Source organism: Phasianus colchicus, chromosome Z (genome assembly GCF_987193195.1).
Source record: "Phasianus colchicus chromosome Z, bPhaCol1.hap1.1, whole genome shotgun sequence".
Classification (NCBI taxonomy): domain Eukaryota; kingdom Metazoa; phylum Chordata; class Aves; order Galliformes; family Phasianidae; genus Phasianus; species Phasianus colchicus.
The window spans coordinates 66,092,677-66,109,217 of NC_143476.1; the positions used below are offsets into that span (position 1 = coordinate 66,092,677).

At 48.3% G+C, this 16,541-nt stretch overlaps 1 protein-coding gene across 4 annotated transcripts in view; it reads right to left on the minus strand.

Moving 5' to 3' along the window:
* Positions 1-15,406, minus strand: part of KANK1 (KN motif and ankyrin repeat domains 1) — a 117,668-nt gene extending 102,262 nt beyond the window's left edge. Inside the window, exon 1 of one of the 4 annotated variants that reach the window (XM_090132151.1) lies at positions 15,330-15,406. The gene's annotated coding sequence lies outside the window, so the exon portion shown is untranslated. Of the gene's footprint in view, positions 1-11,987; positions 12,005-15,154; positions 15,175-15,329 lie in introns of those variants that run through there. The other 3 variants (XM_090132149.1, XM_090132152.1, XM_031610315.2) reach the window with 3 other exon arrangements.
* Between the last annotated feature and the right edge of the window lie 1,135 nt (positions 15,407-16,541).

The window sequence follows — 16,541 nt, forward strand, 5'->3', positions numbered from 1 at the left end:
ATCAGGCCATGAAAAGAGATTATCAGATGAGGTTTTTTCTCCTCATTCTTACTCTTTGCAACTTGAGAAGCGTGAAAGGGGACACCCGCTAGCAAGAAGGCTAATTAATTCCTCCTCATCCCAGTGATGCAAAGTGCAAAGCTTCTGGTTGCAGACTGTGTGCTGATCTAGGAACAAGTGCTCAGTAACACCGCAAGTTAAGAGGCTTGACTTATTCAGAAGAACAGCATCAGAGGACAGAAACATTTCACAAGAATCAGTCCCACCATCAGCTGCAAGAAGAGATGAGAGAAAAGCAGCATCACTCTTGGCTACATTCATTTTGAAGCAGGTTAATTTAATCTGTCACAGATATTTTGATTAGGGGGTCAGTCAGCACAGAGATGCTTTTAAGAGGATGACTATGTGAGGAAGAGCCCTTGCATTGTCTCTTGGGGAAACAGATTGCCCTGAAATAAGCAGCCTGTAGACAGGTTGCAGGAAGGAGAAAGGCCTTGCTTGTCAAGGGCACAACCCACACAGATTGCAGGTGCACGCCACTGCAAGACACGAGCAGCTAAAGCAGCCAGAAGCAAGGGAGAGATGGCTTTGCAGTCATAGGTGCTCAGTTAACAAGAGTCCACAAAACCTCTGGAACTAGCAGTATGACAAGAGATGAGAAGAAATAATGGAAGAACACCAGCAAGCTTCACAAAGCTTTCAGCCCACAGCAGCACAGATCCTAAGCTGACTGCAACTGGCAGCAGTCTGCTTGCCCAGCACAGCTGCTCTGCAAGCACAACACCAACAAGAAAAGCCACAGCAGCAGGAGCTAACTCCTGTCTGTCACCAAGCACACACTGCCCTATGCCAAGCAGCACTTGAAAATCTGAAGAACAAATCCACCTGCAAGAACACACACTAAAATCCAAACAACATTCACAGTTCCCATTCTATTTGTGACTGCTGTCCCTCCATTTGGCTAGGACACAATGAAGCATGCAGTTACCCGAATTTGTTCGGGGATTTCCGATGATTCCAACCTACAAACTCAGGGCAACTCTAGTCCCATCATCCTTTTTTGGTTGTTCAAGCACTCTCAGCACAAATTTCCCTTTTACTACCTGTTCAGCTCAAAGCAAAGACGGAGAACAGAGATCCCTCTCTTCACACTGCTTGGGTCAAAGCAGTCAGCAGGACAGCTGGACAAACAATCACAATGCAAAGGGCTTTACTACGTGGAATCACACTGAGCTTGCAGCAGATGTGCAGCTTGGCCAGCTGTGTTTTCTCGCATCAGCTTTCTATCCTTTTGTGCCCCTCCTCAAATGGCTTTTCTTCCCTCCCACCCAAGCAGTCTCAGATGCATTCTTTCCCTGAGAAAAGGACGGCAGTTTCTGGCCTTACCACCAAACACAAGCATCAATGAAATCAGAGAAGCAAGAATGTTTTACTCTGTTTGAATCTGAAGACACCTGCGGTTCAACCCTCAGGTGTGCTATTCAGAGCTAACAGAAGAAGAATGGAAGTGTCAGGAACAGATGTTCTCTTAATCACACCAAATTTTGCTCTGGGCAAATGAAGGGATTTTTTTCTTTTTTTTTTCTTTTTTTTTTTTTTTTTGAGCTGAGACCATCTACTGAGGATGCTCTGCTGTAGTATAATCAGTTCCCATGAAAAAGCTCCTCTTGGCAGACCGGCTGCTCACAAGCCCCTCTCCATGCTGGTAACCTGGAAGAGGATGGCCAGAACAGCCAGAGGGACATGAAGACAAGCTGGACTACTGCTGGTGGCTGGGAGGCAGTCTAGGTGAGAAAAAATTATGCAGCTATCCTCATGATTACTGAGCATTTTGCTGCAGTGCTGTGAGATCTGAAGCAGGGGGCAGAACAGAAGAGAAGGCATAAAGGTGAAGCCCTTTCTTCCCTTCTTGTTCCTTCTCAAGAGCAACAGATAAGTCCTCTTATTTCTGAGGGTAAGATCAAGGGCGAGTCCTTCTCCACTTGGGATAAACACATTCTTTTATACAGCGTACATCACTACTTGGCATCACAAGCTGTTGCAGGACAATTTACTTTGTTACTGATTAACAGCTCAGTACCAGCTCCCTGCTCCTATCTTGGGGCATCCTGACACTACCATTTTCTTACAGCTTTGCCCTCAGATGCATCAGACAAAAAAACACTTCAGAGCTTACCAGGTACCAGCAATCTTACTGCCCCCACTCTGCAGACCCCACAGCACCAGCCTTCCACACCCTAGAGGCTCTGCAGAGATCACCCATGCCAACATCACTGCAACTCGTGGGGAAGTCAGAAATCACTCCTTATCAGCAGCACTGGCAACCCCTGTAAGTACCAGACCACAACAACGTCAAGCCTGTGATTTGGCAAAAAAAAGTTAATTCAGGCCACCAGCGCTTTGATCCTCTGACAAATCATTTCCTGACAGGAGCTGAAACAGCACAAAGGACCTTGGACATCAACCAGCTGTCACAACTGGGTGGGGAGCTGGCACTAAAGCAGCACTGCCAGAGGGAGAAGACTGAGATGGTGGGAGGGGAGCAGACAGCCATTTGCATTCACAGTGTGTTCCTTCTTCAGATGTAGCATCTTGCTAAAAGCTGACAGAAGGGGAGCCCACCAAAACTCACCAACAGCTGCTGCAGGGGATTCTGACATCACTGAAACGCAGCACACACTGCTGGATGTTACAAGCAGGGGGTGAAGGGGAGATGGTTTGCCTTTGTCTTTGCTCTCCAGAGGATGCTTAGGCACCGACAGAGCTCCCAGCACAGTGACCCTTCTGGGACCTTTGGGCCTGAGCTGAGAGAAACAAGTAGAAAGCCGAACAAAGATCTGAGACACCAGATGGGAAAAGCAAAGGCAGAATCGCAGTTTAATAGCCCTCTCCTTTTATCCCACCTAAAAGGGAGCATTCATGGCTACCCATAACTAACCTAGAAAATGAAAGAAAGCTGACGCTTGTTTTTAACATCCTCCCTCAGAAATCATACTGGTACAGATATATTCATATTTTCCTCTGTTTCTACCAGTATATATGAAACTTAGCAATTACAAAGAAATGCAGCTTGAAGAGAAGCAGATTAGAGGTATAGCTTGCTACATAGTTTCTGGTATGATGAACCTTTAATTAAAAACACTATTAATTGAGGGTGTTGAAAGAAACAGTCCACATACGAGGTAGTTTCTCCCAGCCTTCACTGTCATTTAACTGAGGCATTTTATCACCAGGCTTTGAGAAATTGATTCTACAATCTTGGATGGAATTAACACAGAACACAAAACAAAGTGTGACAAAAGGAACCCTTGAGACGCCCTTGATGTTTAACTTTCTTTTCTCCTGAAACTTCTCCTGGTGACAAACCTGCTGCTCTCCTAACCTCTTTAGGACAAGTTCTGGTGGCTGAACAGCTCTGAGATGTGCAGTTTGACCTGCCACTTGTCTAGGTCTGACTGAATGCTGTCTTGAAGCCCCACGCACAAAGCACAAAACCTTAATAAACTTTTGCCTGCAGCTAGACCAAGGACTGACACCACAAATCAGTCACAAGTCACAAGGGCTCTGTTGCTGTGCAAGTATCATACAAGCCCTGTGCACAGAAGGATCGCCATGCCAGCACGAGGAGCTAGAAGCACACAGATCGGGCAAAGGCAGGTGTAGAAGGATCTCTGAGAAAAGGCGTACAGAGGAGAAGGCTAGAAATGGTTGCCTCACAGCAACTTGAGCACGAGTACACACACAGGCAACATGCACAGCGCAGCCTCCTCCCTTTTTCCCCATGCAGAGCATGCACTGATGGTACTCTCCAGCCTTGTAGCCTCCTGCTCAGCCCAACACTTGGTCACAAGGCAAACAGCAGCAACATGTCACCCGGCATGCAGCCCACAGCCAGTGCCAGCCCAGCTCCCCAGCTGATGGCCAGACAACCGAGCCCAGCAGGAGTAGGGGGATTGCTCATAGATGCTGAACTGGGAGTTAAAGTACTGCAGCAACCTGTGGATGAACACCAGAGCCATACAAAGAAGCTTATCCACACGAGGCATTCTGCTCATGGTGTAACTCCTGCCACTGCAGATGGTCTGCAAGGTAGCAGCAAGAAGGGCAATCCTCCACACAAGCAGAAATTAACTTTTAAGAGTCATGGGCTAGGACTTTTAAATGAAGTTTTGAAGAAGCAGCCAAGGAAACAGATGGAGATAATAAGGGCTTCTTACATCAGGGAGAAGTCAGCATCCCAGCTTAACAAGATGACTATTATCCTTTTCTCATGATAACTAGAAGCCTTCTTTTCCTGTAGCTTCAGTTTCAACACCAGTGCTGACAGTACCATTACCGCCACTCACCTCATCTGACTTCAGTCCCAACTGGCCATCCAAGGTGAATCATAAGGCAGCCATGGAGCACAACAGCTTTTCTTTCCCACAATAAAAAAACCAACACCATAATTCCTACAGGAATGTAAAGCGAACTGTGACTACACTTCCCCCGGAATGTTAGCAGCCTCGTAGGAATCAGTTCTCAGTTAACATGCTAATGAAAGGAACGAACTCAGGTCAGCTCAAAATAATATAAATCAGTATGCACAGCTAAGAAAACACCAGAGTGCAGCATACTAAGGCGGACACAGATGGGACAGCTCACACTGCTCAGCTGCAAACAGCTGAGAGGAGAACTGATGGAAGCACCTGTGACATGTAAGGCATTGACAGGTTATGATTCCTGGCAGCTGCATAACTTTTTTTTCCCCACCCCTCAGTCCCTACCAGTCTGAGTTTGCACTATTTCCAAGATGACAACAAATGCAAGTTCTCAGGCACACAGACAAGGCAAAATTCAGGTCAACATTCCTTTCCAGGAAAAGTTTTCTCTCTGCAAGTCACCATACAGTAGCACGTGTCTCTTTTATTAGGTACACATAAATTTTCCCTGCAATGCTGAGAGCTGAACTTGGTACCAAGAATAGCCCAGTACATTTTTTTTTTCCATAACCAAACCAGAACATCTTTTAGCACTGCATCAGCCTGAGATGCTGTAGCAGTTGCCTCCTGCTGCTGTCACAATAAGGCACCTGTGTCTGCCCTGCCCTCACATCCCCCATCTTGCAATGAGGAGGAAAGCATAGTCTAAGTCTAGTCATCACTTCTGTGATATCCCCTTCAGACAAAAATTCAAGATTAACAGAAATCTGATGACAGACTGAAAATGCAAAGAAGAGTTACTCAAGACAAAGCCTTACTTTACTTTCACCTGACAGAGGAACCAGAGTTCAGTCAGAGCCAGCTCTTTTTCTCCCTGCATCCTCTTCCTCAGGGTCAGATGGAGAGTAGAAGCAACACAACTTGATGGGGAGCAAATAAAACGTGCCAGAGAAGTTACACAAAGTAGATGGATTAGGAGAGCTGAGAAAGGAATAGCAAAGGCATGAGAACAGCAGAGCTGTGAGATGTTTTACAGACACTTCTGGGCAAACATTCAAGGCCAAGCAGTAAAGTAACCAAGAGCTGCTCTGTGCTTCATTCTGCAAGGAAACTGCCCTGGGCAGCTCCCAGCAGGCCCCCACATCAGTGTTGCATCAGAGCTGGGGAACCAGATGTGTGGGCATCCCGCCTCTCCTAATCCTTCTCAGCCAATAGCTGCTGATCAGTATGGCTTAACTGGTCACCATGAGGCAATGGCACAGATGGACCAAAGGAATTCAGGCTTAATCAGGAAGGTGGCCAAATGGCAAGGGCCGCATGCTTAACCCTAAGGATGGATCCCATACTTCCAGTTGCCCTACTATGCACAGTTGCACAATGTAGGCAAAAGCATCCTGTTGGTACTCCACTATTACCCTCCTAATTCCCCAGAACTAGCAGGAAATTGATTTTTCTTTTTTTTTTTTTTTTTAAGGACACTGTGCTGAAAATGGCATCTCCACAGGCTGCTCAGTCACTCTGCTGCAGGCAGATGCCTCTCACTGTGTGGCAGGTGAGGAAGCACTATTTCAGCTATCTGACTTTAATTTACTTCTGCATGCAAGTCCAAACCCATCCCAGATAAGGCTGGTCTCCTCACAGCAGGAGCTAGGATGATGTACTGCACTTAATACCTCACCTGCAAGCCACTATCACTTTAATTAGATTCAGTCAAATCCACGACTCTGCAGTCTAGACATGGTTTAGCGATTGCTTTTATGTGAGTAACTCATTGTGAGAGAACAATTCTTAAAGGAATTAGATAACTCATCACATGTTAAGTTTTATTTGGGTCTTACCTCAGTTTTTGGCAACGAAAGCCTCTCTGGCTTTTGACAGAATGCAGTCAGCCTTGCTTAGGTATTTAAGCACAAGTCCAAATGAAGATCTTGCAGAGGGAGGAAACTGTTAGGGTCACTGGAGGAACACTTTCCACATGTTTAGGAAGAGCATAATGACACAATTTTGCAATGCAGCATGGGAACACAACTCCCATGGCAATACAAATATATATATATACGTATTTATAAAGAGCTGTTGGATGACAGAAAGTAGCAAGAGCACTGTTGTTCTGCTAGCTATACATAAATTTATTAACTGCAATTCTCGTTTCACTCGGCACCTCCAGCAGTTTGAGCTGGGCACGGGGAACACCAGCTGGTGTTTCGGAGGGGGGATGCAGGGCAGCACACCCTCCATCCCCGCCCTGCTCCTCCGCAGATGTGAGTCCCACAGGCGCTGTACCACAATGGCCATAACTGGATGTTTCACTAATACAGCACTGACCGTCTCAATTAGCAGCTGCTCACAAAGGCACCAGCAGGCATAAAGAAACCCGCAAGTCACCCCATAGCTACTCCAACAGTTGAAATGATCTTTTTTTTCCCGCAGCTCACTAAGGAGACAGCCCCGGTCCGCTTTGTGATGCAAATCAACAAGTTGCTTGGAGGAAAAAGGGGAGGAAAAAAAGGCCTTCAGTGAAATCGCAGGGCAGTTTCCTCCCTGCACAACAGTCACCGAGACGCCAGCACCCAGCTCGGGCCGCACCGTGCCCCCAAACCCACCGCCCTCCTCCAGACCCCGCACAGCCCTCCCTCCTGCTCTCCTCTCACCCCCCGTGCCCCTGCCACACCGCTGACCTGCACGCACCAAGAAGAGCCGTGCCAAAACCCGAGACTTGTGCCAAAACGCCAAGCTGCTCCTAAACCCCGGGGGCGACGGGTCGTAAATCACCGCCTCTCCACGGAGACGCGGCCAGAAACGCACCGCTACCGCTCCTCCGAGCAGCCCCGTCAGCCTTCCGAGCGCGAGTAGCCAGGAATGCGAGCAATGCGGGCGGGGGGCTCCGACGGGCACGGGGAGGACGGACGGACACCTCCCACGGCTCCCGCACACGGCAGCGCAGCCCCCGCCGCCCTGAGCCCGCACGCAGGAATGCGAGCAATGCGGAGCGGCGCGGGCCGAGGGCGGGCAGGTACCGGGGAACGACGGCAGCAGGAGGCAGCTGTGGCTGCTGCGGGGCTCGCTGGGTCCCGGGGGACGGAGGAGTGCCGTCTCGTCCCACCCTGCCCGTGCGTGTGCGTTTCAGCGTGCAAAGCCCGCACGCAGCTCTGACACGGCATCCCTGCTGTCTGCCGGGGCTGCAGGTCCCCCCGGCATCTGGCTGGCTGCCGACATCAAAGGCATACCAGCATCAGGAGTAACCGTCGCACACACCTAATACTTCTACAGGCAGCAAGCCTACCTTCAGCTCTGCAAGCACAACCCCGCCATCCCTTCTCTCCCACGCTGACAGGAGGAACTGCCACGCGGGGCACTCTCCCAGACTTACTCTGGCAAAAACCAACAATCCCTCATAGCAGGACAGTGGCACTCGGTCACCTGCTATTTCATGAAAGAACTCCACATCATTCCCACAGTAAGCCCCAGCCCAGCAGCAGGCTCGATGCTGCCACAAGCACTGAGCGCATCTCCTCTGCACACCCACCCAGCAACTCGTGACAGCTGTAGTGCGTGTGCTGGCACAATGAAAAGCTTGTGTGCCTTGTTTGCCTTGACTTTTCCCAGCTGAGAAAGCTCCTAGCAGCCACGAGTATTTCTGTGGATGTGACTGATCTCACACACTGCTTAAAAATGTGACATGTTCACTAGTAGCAGTGGTGTTGGGTGAGGAACCGGAGTAGCGAACACATAGACAAATAAATCAGCAATGAGCAGTAAATCAGAGGGTATCGGGACAGAGACTGGGAAAGCTTATATCCCACATAGATGAGCCCCTGTCTAGCTCAAAAAAAAAAAAAAAAAGAAAAGCCACAACACTAGAACAGTGTAAGAAATGTGCACGAGCTTTGTCAGCCCAGCTAAACCATGCTAATGGGACAAACTGAACTGCAGCTAATTGCACCTCCATCACTTCCAGCAACACCTGCTTTCGGAGATTCACTGCCAGGGTATCCCTGCTGGTGACTTCTGCCATCTGGCAATGTCACCAACTGACCATGCATGGAAGAGAATCCCAACAGACTGCCACCACAGTGCATCTGTGGAAAAAACAGCCAGCCCAGCTCACAGGTCAGTGTAAGGCTTGCATTCATCTGAAAAAACCGGAAACTTGTCAAGAGGTTTCCATTAAAAAAAGAAAAAACTGGTTAAAAGTTTAGGAATTTCTTAATGCCACCTGTCAGGAGAAGAAATGGAACTTAAATCTCATGTTGCTTTCTGTTAATCTTAGAAATACTTTATTTTTTCCTTTCCAGCCTGTCTGTAAATCTTCCTCTGAGACAGAGAAAGACTGTTGTTCTAAAAGCAAAGTCTAATGAAAAAATGTTAAGTGTTTAAAAAAAATATATATTTATACTCACACACCATGAAGCAGGTTAATTCTAATCTCATTCATGGAAATCCACACTTAAAACCTGCAAAGATGCCTTTCACAAAAGCCAAGATACTGACTATTCTACTTAAAACCTCAACATTTTACCAAGTTAACACTTAAAAAAAATATTTTTTAGAAAAAACAACTTGTTCTATGACAGAGCTATGGCTAGAGGGCTAGAATTACAATAGATGACTGACAACTTGGAAACTTTCTGCTTCTTGGTTTGTAGAAAACAGAAGAACAGAATTTTATCCAGCTTAAAATGCACATTTCTATTAACATCTTCTGTGAGGTGGCTTCAGAGCTGAGTGATGGCTGCTCTTTATTCACCAAGCCAACTTCTGGTTGCTAAGCTCCATCAGAGAGGTCAATAGTGACAGAGGTCAAGGAGTGTACAAAAAAAATAGGAGAAGGGTCCTAGAAAGCATGGGAGCTATAGGAATCCTTCAACACAGCTGTTAAATCCCAACTTGGAATACCTGTATGATTTCCTCCAACATCCACATGCAGTTTTGAGAACCATCCTGCACTTACGTTTAAGATTCCTCCTGCTATTCTGAGCTTTTACTTCTGCTCTTTTGCACTGGGCAGAATGAAAGACCTAAGCCTAGCATGCTAAGTGCCCTCTGCCTCCGGTCCCTGCTCACCCAGTAACACAGCCAACACACACTGATGGAGCCTGAAGGGAAACTCAGCTGCACAACAAGTTGCAGTAAACTAACAGCCCAGTTTTCACCCTGGTTTGGTAACTGCAACAAGGTGTGCTGAAGCTATCTACCACAGAATACCAGATACAGCTTGTTTTTCTTTCTGTGGGTAACTGGAGTTGGAAGTTGGATTCCAATGAGTGAAATCACCATTCACCACAGCACACTGATAGGAAAACAGCGGAGCCAACTCCAGCATCAGCTCCCACTCTGAAGAATGGTTCAGCTGAGCACCTCTCAATGTATTCTGCTGCATCTCTTCGGGCACCACCACATGGGAGAAAGCAGGGCTCTGTTCCAATGCAGCCCTCCCACAGCCAGGACCACCGTGGGAAGCAGGCTGAGCCTCAGTGTAATGCATCCAGCTGCCATCAGAGAGACCGGGAGAAGGAGCTGAAAGAGTAGAACCTCACATAATAGCAAAGCACTGCTGAGACAAGGGAAAAGAAAAAATAGAAAGAAAACCCCACGGGCTTAAATTGACTTTGCCAAACTGTAAAACAGAAGAGACCCATCAACTCTCATTGTTCCAGGTTTTCTGTTGGAAGCCTGGAAAACCAGAGGCAAAATTCACCATACTGTTCTGTCAGTAATTATGCCTGGGCAACGTCCCCTTACTTTTGTCCAAAATCAACAACTCGGAATATAAAAAGTAACAAAGGACAGCCAACATAAAAGCCAAAAGAGACTACAGTCTGAATGTACTCCCCCCCCCTTTTCCTCCAGCCAGAACACCTCTTGGCAGGTTCTCAGCCAAGCACTGACGAGCTGCAAAAAGCCCCAATGCATCGCTCTTTCTGTCCAAACCGGCTTAGCTGGGAGTAACCCTCAGAGGTCCTCTGCGTTACCATATGCTGAGACAGGGATGAAAAGAGAAACATTTGCAGAAAGTTTACTTGTCTGCAGTCACTGGGGATACTTAACGCAGCTGCTCCAAAAACGCTCTGGAAAGAGACCCCTCCTTTCTTCATTTAACAGCTCAGAAGTGAATTAAATCCCTGACAGAAGACCCAGACACATCTCTGACACTGCCTCACGCCGGGGGCAGCTCTCCCAGCCACTGCACTGCAAAAAGGATAATTTGAGAAGTCACTATTTTAAACTTCGCTCTTCTGCTTCCGCATGGCTGCACGATGAGGGCAGGACATGAGGGGAGGACAAGGCTTTCCGAGTCTCACGTGCAGAGCAGAACGCTCTCACCTGTCATGTGAGAGGATGTTCATTTATGGACCAAACCTTGGAACAAGTTATGCTAGCTTCCAGGAGCCCATCAGTGGGTGCAGAACCATCACGGCCAACCTCAGCAATGCTTACCTGAGTATAGCAAAGAATTGGAAAGAGATTGGAAACTCACAGAAATAACAAAAAAAAAAAAAAAAGCTTAAAAAACCCCTTCAGCTTTCAATAGAAAGAAAAAGCAGCATTCAGGAGAAGCTGGCAAATTGTTTTGAGATAAGGAATGGAACGGCTATGAAACATAAAACACAGCTTTGTTCTTATCACAAGGACAAAGTATGATCAAGCTATGCAATGAGGAGGTGAAAATAACAGGATAAGACAACTGTTGGACTGGTCCCACTTCAAGTCTGCACACAGACCACATGCTACAAAGTCATCATCACTGCAAAGCATCCATGAAGGCTACCAGCTTGGTGAGGCTGAGGACTGGACATATGTGGGTAACAGCACTATCTGGAGCTACACACAGAAATACTAACTGGAGTCTTCAGGAAAAAAAAAAAAACAAATAAGCCCAGGGAATTAATGCTACATAAGACCATGTTGGCTAATTACAGACCTATACAAGACATAAGGCAGAGGACAGATTAGCATTTATCAGCCCAGAGTGTTTAAATACTGCATATTTCTCAAAGCCTCTGTACAAAATCCCTCCACACTGAGCAGCCTTACTGGGTCTGGAGCCTTACAGTTCAACCAACATCCTCTTTGTTATCTTCCCACTGCCACCCTTCCCCTCTCCCTGGTGTTCCTCAACTGCCTTCTGCTGTGAGGACCAGGTTCAGCAGAGGAACCACCAAATCCATCACAAGCCACACTTGTGGCATGTTGGCACAGACCAATAACAGGACAGCAGGAAGCACAGCAACAGCATCACTGCTGCTTCACATGGCTCCGTGGGTCTCCAGACATAGAAGAATGCAGCTCAGAAAGAAAACAAGAGGTACCCAGCACTCTCCAGCAGAGCTCAGGTTCTTACAGCCAGGAAGGGTGACCCAATACAGCCAACCACAGCCCCACCTACACCAGAACACTTCCTCAAGAAAACCTGTTTTATTTTGGGAAGTGTTACCACCTCTCAGGTGAGATATCAGGGTTTAGGGTTGGGTTCTGTGTGCCACAGGAAACACGCATGTCAAACAACTAAGGGAACACTCGTCTGGGTTGCAGATGGACCTGACTTGTGCCAGCAGATCTACTTACCCCAAGGAAGTTTCAGCTGCTGGTGTCTGACACCTCTGTTCTTAATCTGCTCACACATCTGAAGAATGAAAGGGGCATCTGAAATACAAACTTATGATTTACATTTAATTGTCAGGTGTCCTTTTCCAGTACAACTCTAATTAAGAATCAGAAACATTTCTGAATGCAGAAGCTGACAAGGCAAGCCTGCAGGAGCATTTTAACTCTAACAGGGTGCCTTCTTCTAACTCATACTTTAGCTGTATTACATGCTAGGTTTTATACACAGGTATGAGCTTCGGGACTGCGGCAGCCTGGTACGGGGGTGGAACTGCAAGAGCATCTGATCTGGAAGTCTTTACACTACCAGTGAAGCTCAGAAAGCATTTCCAGAATTCACCACAGCACCCAAGAAGTCATTTTCTGTTTCCTAAGCATGGAAAAGTACAATTTTAATGGGGAAGAGATGACTACGACAATGTACATCTTTCTGCTATTTTGCAGAGGTTGCGAAGGATAAGAAGGAATAAGAATATGCTCTAACCCAGTCTTCAGGTTCCTCTTCCAGTCTCAACATCACTGTTACAAACACAGCTTCCCAGAGCAAAATACACAGGCAACATTCAGAGGCAGCAAATGAAATAGGAATGATGACTATAACTCATAATACAAAGCTGCAAGGAGTGAACTGCAAAAAACCTGAATTGCAAAATAATCAATTATTCTATTCCTGACTTGTACTACTACTTCCCCTTATACCACAGTCTTCTACAAGCTGGGACATCACATATGTACAAGTACATATGCACACACATTACTGCACCTCAATACGTAGCATCTGTAACAGCAGCACAAGATAATGGTGGAGTATTAAAGCTGACAAGCCTAAGTGGCTTCCATGATGCTTAAATGAGATGCCTCCTTGAGATGCCTTTTTTAGAGCACTGCCAATTATTCAACCTCAAAACCAGAGACTTTTAAGGTGCTTAAGACAAATCATTTCCCAAACATGTTTTAGATTCATCTTGACTAGAATTATGATCATACTGATCCCATTACTCACAAAAGATACATAAGATTTTAAGTCAGAACATGATGCAAAAAAAGCTTTGAGTAAATCCTAAAAAAATATCAAGTTATTCATAAGCTGTACACATTGCACCTTCAGAATGTTAGGGAAACCAGAGGTTTCCTCAAGTTGTCCACTTTGCAATTCCAATTGAACTCATTAGTATGAGGCACATTATTAGCTTAACTCTTTTAACTTAACTCTTGCCATCCAGCCACAATGCACGAAAACCTGGATAAGATTTATACCCACACATGCACACAGAGCCTTCAAGCCACCCTCGGTGTTCTGCACTTCTTCCTTCTTCAAGGTGCGTGGGCAAGTGCAGATGGATCAAACAGCCCAGTGATGCCTGAAACTCCCACCATGCCCCATTAGCCAATTCCATTAGCTAAACAAATAGGAAAAAAGCCTCCTTCTCCATGACCTACCACTACAATAGGTGCTGACACCACAAGAAAATTTGCAACCATCCTCAATTAACTAATGCTTTGGTAACTAAAAGCACAGCCGGCTGCCCATTTCTGACAGCTTTGCGTCATTTACAAGAGAGACTCCTCATTTAGAAGTTTTCATTTCACTGTTAGCATCCATTATTTAGACGCAGAGGGCACTACAGAAACTGAGCCCACAGGCACTATCAGGAGCTCACAAGACCATGAAAACTGCCTAAAATGCAAGCGTCTGAGTGATGTGGAAGGCTCATCCTGCAGAGAAACCATTTACAGTAGGAGAAATACATCCATTGCTAGTCCTGCCCATGGAAGCATCATGTAGAAACCTGCTGAAGTGCCACCTACATGAGCCATGCTGTTTCAACATAAGGACCGAGCTTTGCCCTTATATTTCCAGTGAAATTCTTAAGAAAGACACGAAGTCAAAGGAAAGCTGGTGTATGCAACTTTGAGAACTAGTAAGTGGGATCTCCTCTTTAGGCTAGAATGCTACAGAAGCCATCAACAAATTAGCCACAGCAATCATCAGCAATTTAAAGGCAGTATTGGGTTTGCCACTGGAAAGTCATCCACCCTAATGGTGTTATTTTCCTCTGGTTAGAGTTCCAACAATAGGAAAGGAAAAGCCACCCTGGGAGGGCAGGGGCCATCCTCATTGACCTGCAATGCCCCTGGAAACCCAGCTCCAGTCTAAAGACACACTGGAACACCACATCAGGGCTTCCTTCTGCAGCCCCAGTTACTGTTCTGAGGCTCAGCCTTCCTGAAATTCACATTACATCCATCAGTCTCCTCTCACCTGACGTGCTTTCCCTTCCACGCAGTGCACACACATCCCTGGATCAGGTCCAGTCCACCCACCAGAAGGCTGGAAATCAGTGAGTACCACATCTGATGTTTTCAATTAGCAAACTGTCACGGTCCCCTTTCTTAGCCAAATAATATTCAAGTTCATCAACCATGCTGTGGAACTGCTGGAAGGGCCACAGCATTAATTAAATGTTTGAGAGCTCCCTTCAACAAAAAGCACAGTGCCGCTGACCTTAGCGAGAAGACTGAACGTCACCTGGCTTTATGCAAAGCCCAGGGACGGAGAAGTCACAGGACAGTCACTGTACGCACGGAGGCTTGCAATTATGCCTGAGTAAGTTTTTAAGCGTACTGCCTATGGAGCTCCAAAAACAGATGGTCTTCGTTACAGAAAGGATAAGACACTTTTCAAACACATCACGATGACTTTGAGCGCTTTTTGAGATCCGCGAAAAGCAGCCCAAAGTTGACGCACGTTCATAAGCCCCCAAGCCTCCCACGTCCACCGCAAGAAAAGTAAAAATCACCGCTTTACGCCCAAAGCGCTCACGGACCGGACCCGACCCGCACCGGAGCGGCCACCGCACCCCACCCCGCGCCCACACGCGGCCCCTCCGCTCCGCCGCTCGCCGAGCCGCCCAGAAGCGATGCACCCACCGCCCGGAGGTCGCCGCGAAACCGCCATCAGCGCGCTCGGCGGAGAGCTCCGAGTTCGAGCACGCACCGCGCAGAGAGGCGGGGAAGGAGCGCGCGTGGTACCCGACCAGCAGCAAGGTGCAGCTCCGCGCATCACCCGGCCGAAAGCAGCGCGCAGAGGAACCCCGCGGCGCGGCGCAGCGCAGCACGCCACGTACCGCTGCCCGCGGAGCCGCGCGGAGGGAATCGCCGTGACCCGCGGAACGCGCACCGCCGGACAGCGCCCGCCCCACCTCTCGGCCCTGCCCCGAGGAGTGAAGGGGCGGGGAGGACGGGACACCTCCCGCCCCCCTGCCGCCGCCCCCCTGCCGCCGCCCCCCTGCCGCCGCTCACCTGCGGGCTCCGCACCTGGGGGGGCCCCGCCGCGAGGGCGGGCGCTGCCGCCCGGCCCCGCCGCCGGCACGGAGCGCTCCGACCGCCGCTTTGTACCCGCCGGCGGCCGCACTGCGGCTGCGCGCTGCCCAAACGGGCGCCGCGCGGCCGCCTCCCCCCCGGCAGCCCCCGGCCGCCGCGGCGCCCCCGAGGATCTCCGCCTCGGAGCGGTTCTGCGAGTGCGCTGCTGGGCCGGGGTCGGATGACGGAAAGGGGGTTCCTGCCTCCGTCCTGCAGCCGGGGTCACTCGGCACTGGGATGTGGGCAGTGGGATCGTCGTCGGGGCTGTAGGAAAGCGCGGCGTGTTAGGAAATGACCGCGATAGCCAGTGATAGGGCGAGGAGGAGGTGGCTTTAAACTAAAAGAAGGGAAATTCAGATTAGATGTTAGAGGGAAAGTCTTTACTCACAGGACGGTGAGGCACTGGCACAGGCTGACAGAGAAGCTGTGGTGCCCCATCCCTGGAGGTGCTCAAGGCCAGGTTGGATGGGGCCCTGGGCAGCCTGAGCTGGTGGCAGGGGGTTGGAACTGTGAGATCCTTAATGTCCCTTTCAGCCCAAACCATTCTGTGATTCTATGAAAACCTGCTCAGCAGCTCAGAGCAGTGTTCTTAAGCTGTTGCCTTGATCTGTACTGGCCAGAACAGGCTGTCCCTAGGGCCTTTTCAGCTATGAAAGGGTACAGTCCCAGTTCTACAAGACTCTGATTTTTGGTTTAACTACTTGGGCGTTCAGTATGGATTGGTGCACAGAGGATGCCTACACTCTGCGCTTTGTGGTGATGCCATGCTGGTGCTCTCCATGCTCCTTGCAGCCTTCCCTGTGCTATGCTGTTGCCTCCCAGTCCTCCCTTCCCACATCCCTCCCTTATCGCTCTGCTTTCCTTCTGCTCTTCTCCAGGTAATTCTCCTTAAAACCTGCCCATTTCTAGATGTTTTTGTTTTTGCAGACATGATGCCCAAAGCTCATGAATGAAGAACAGCAAGGATATTTGCCATGAGTACTGATCCCAAGATACAGCAAGGAGGACACTTAGGAAGTTTTGAAATGTCTCTGTTTTTCCCAGTGGAGCAGTATAAGCAGAACAGACAACAAATTACATTTTTTTTCTTGTTCCATGAAAAGCTGACACACTCAGTGATATTTCCATCCACATCATTTCCAGTATTTCTTC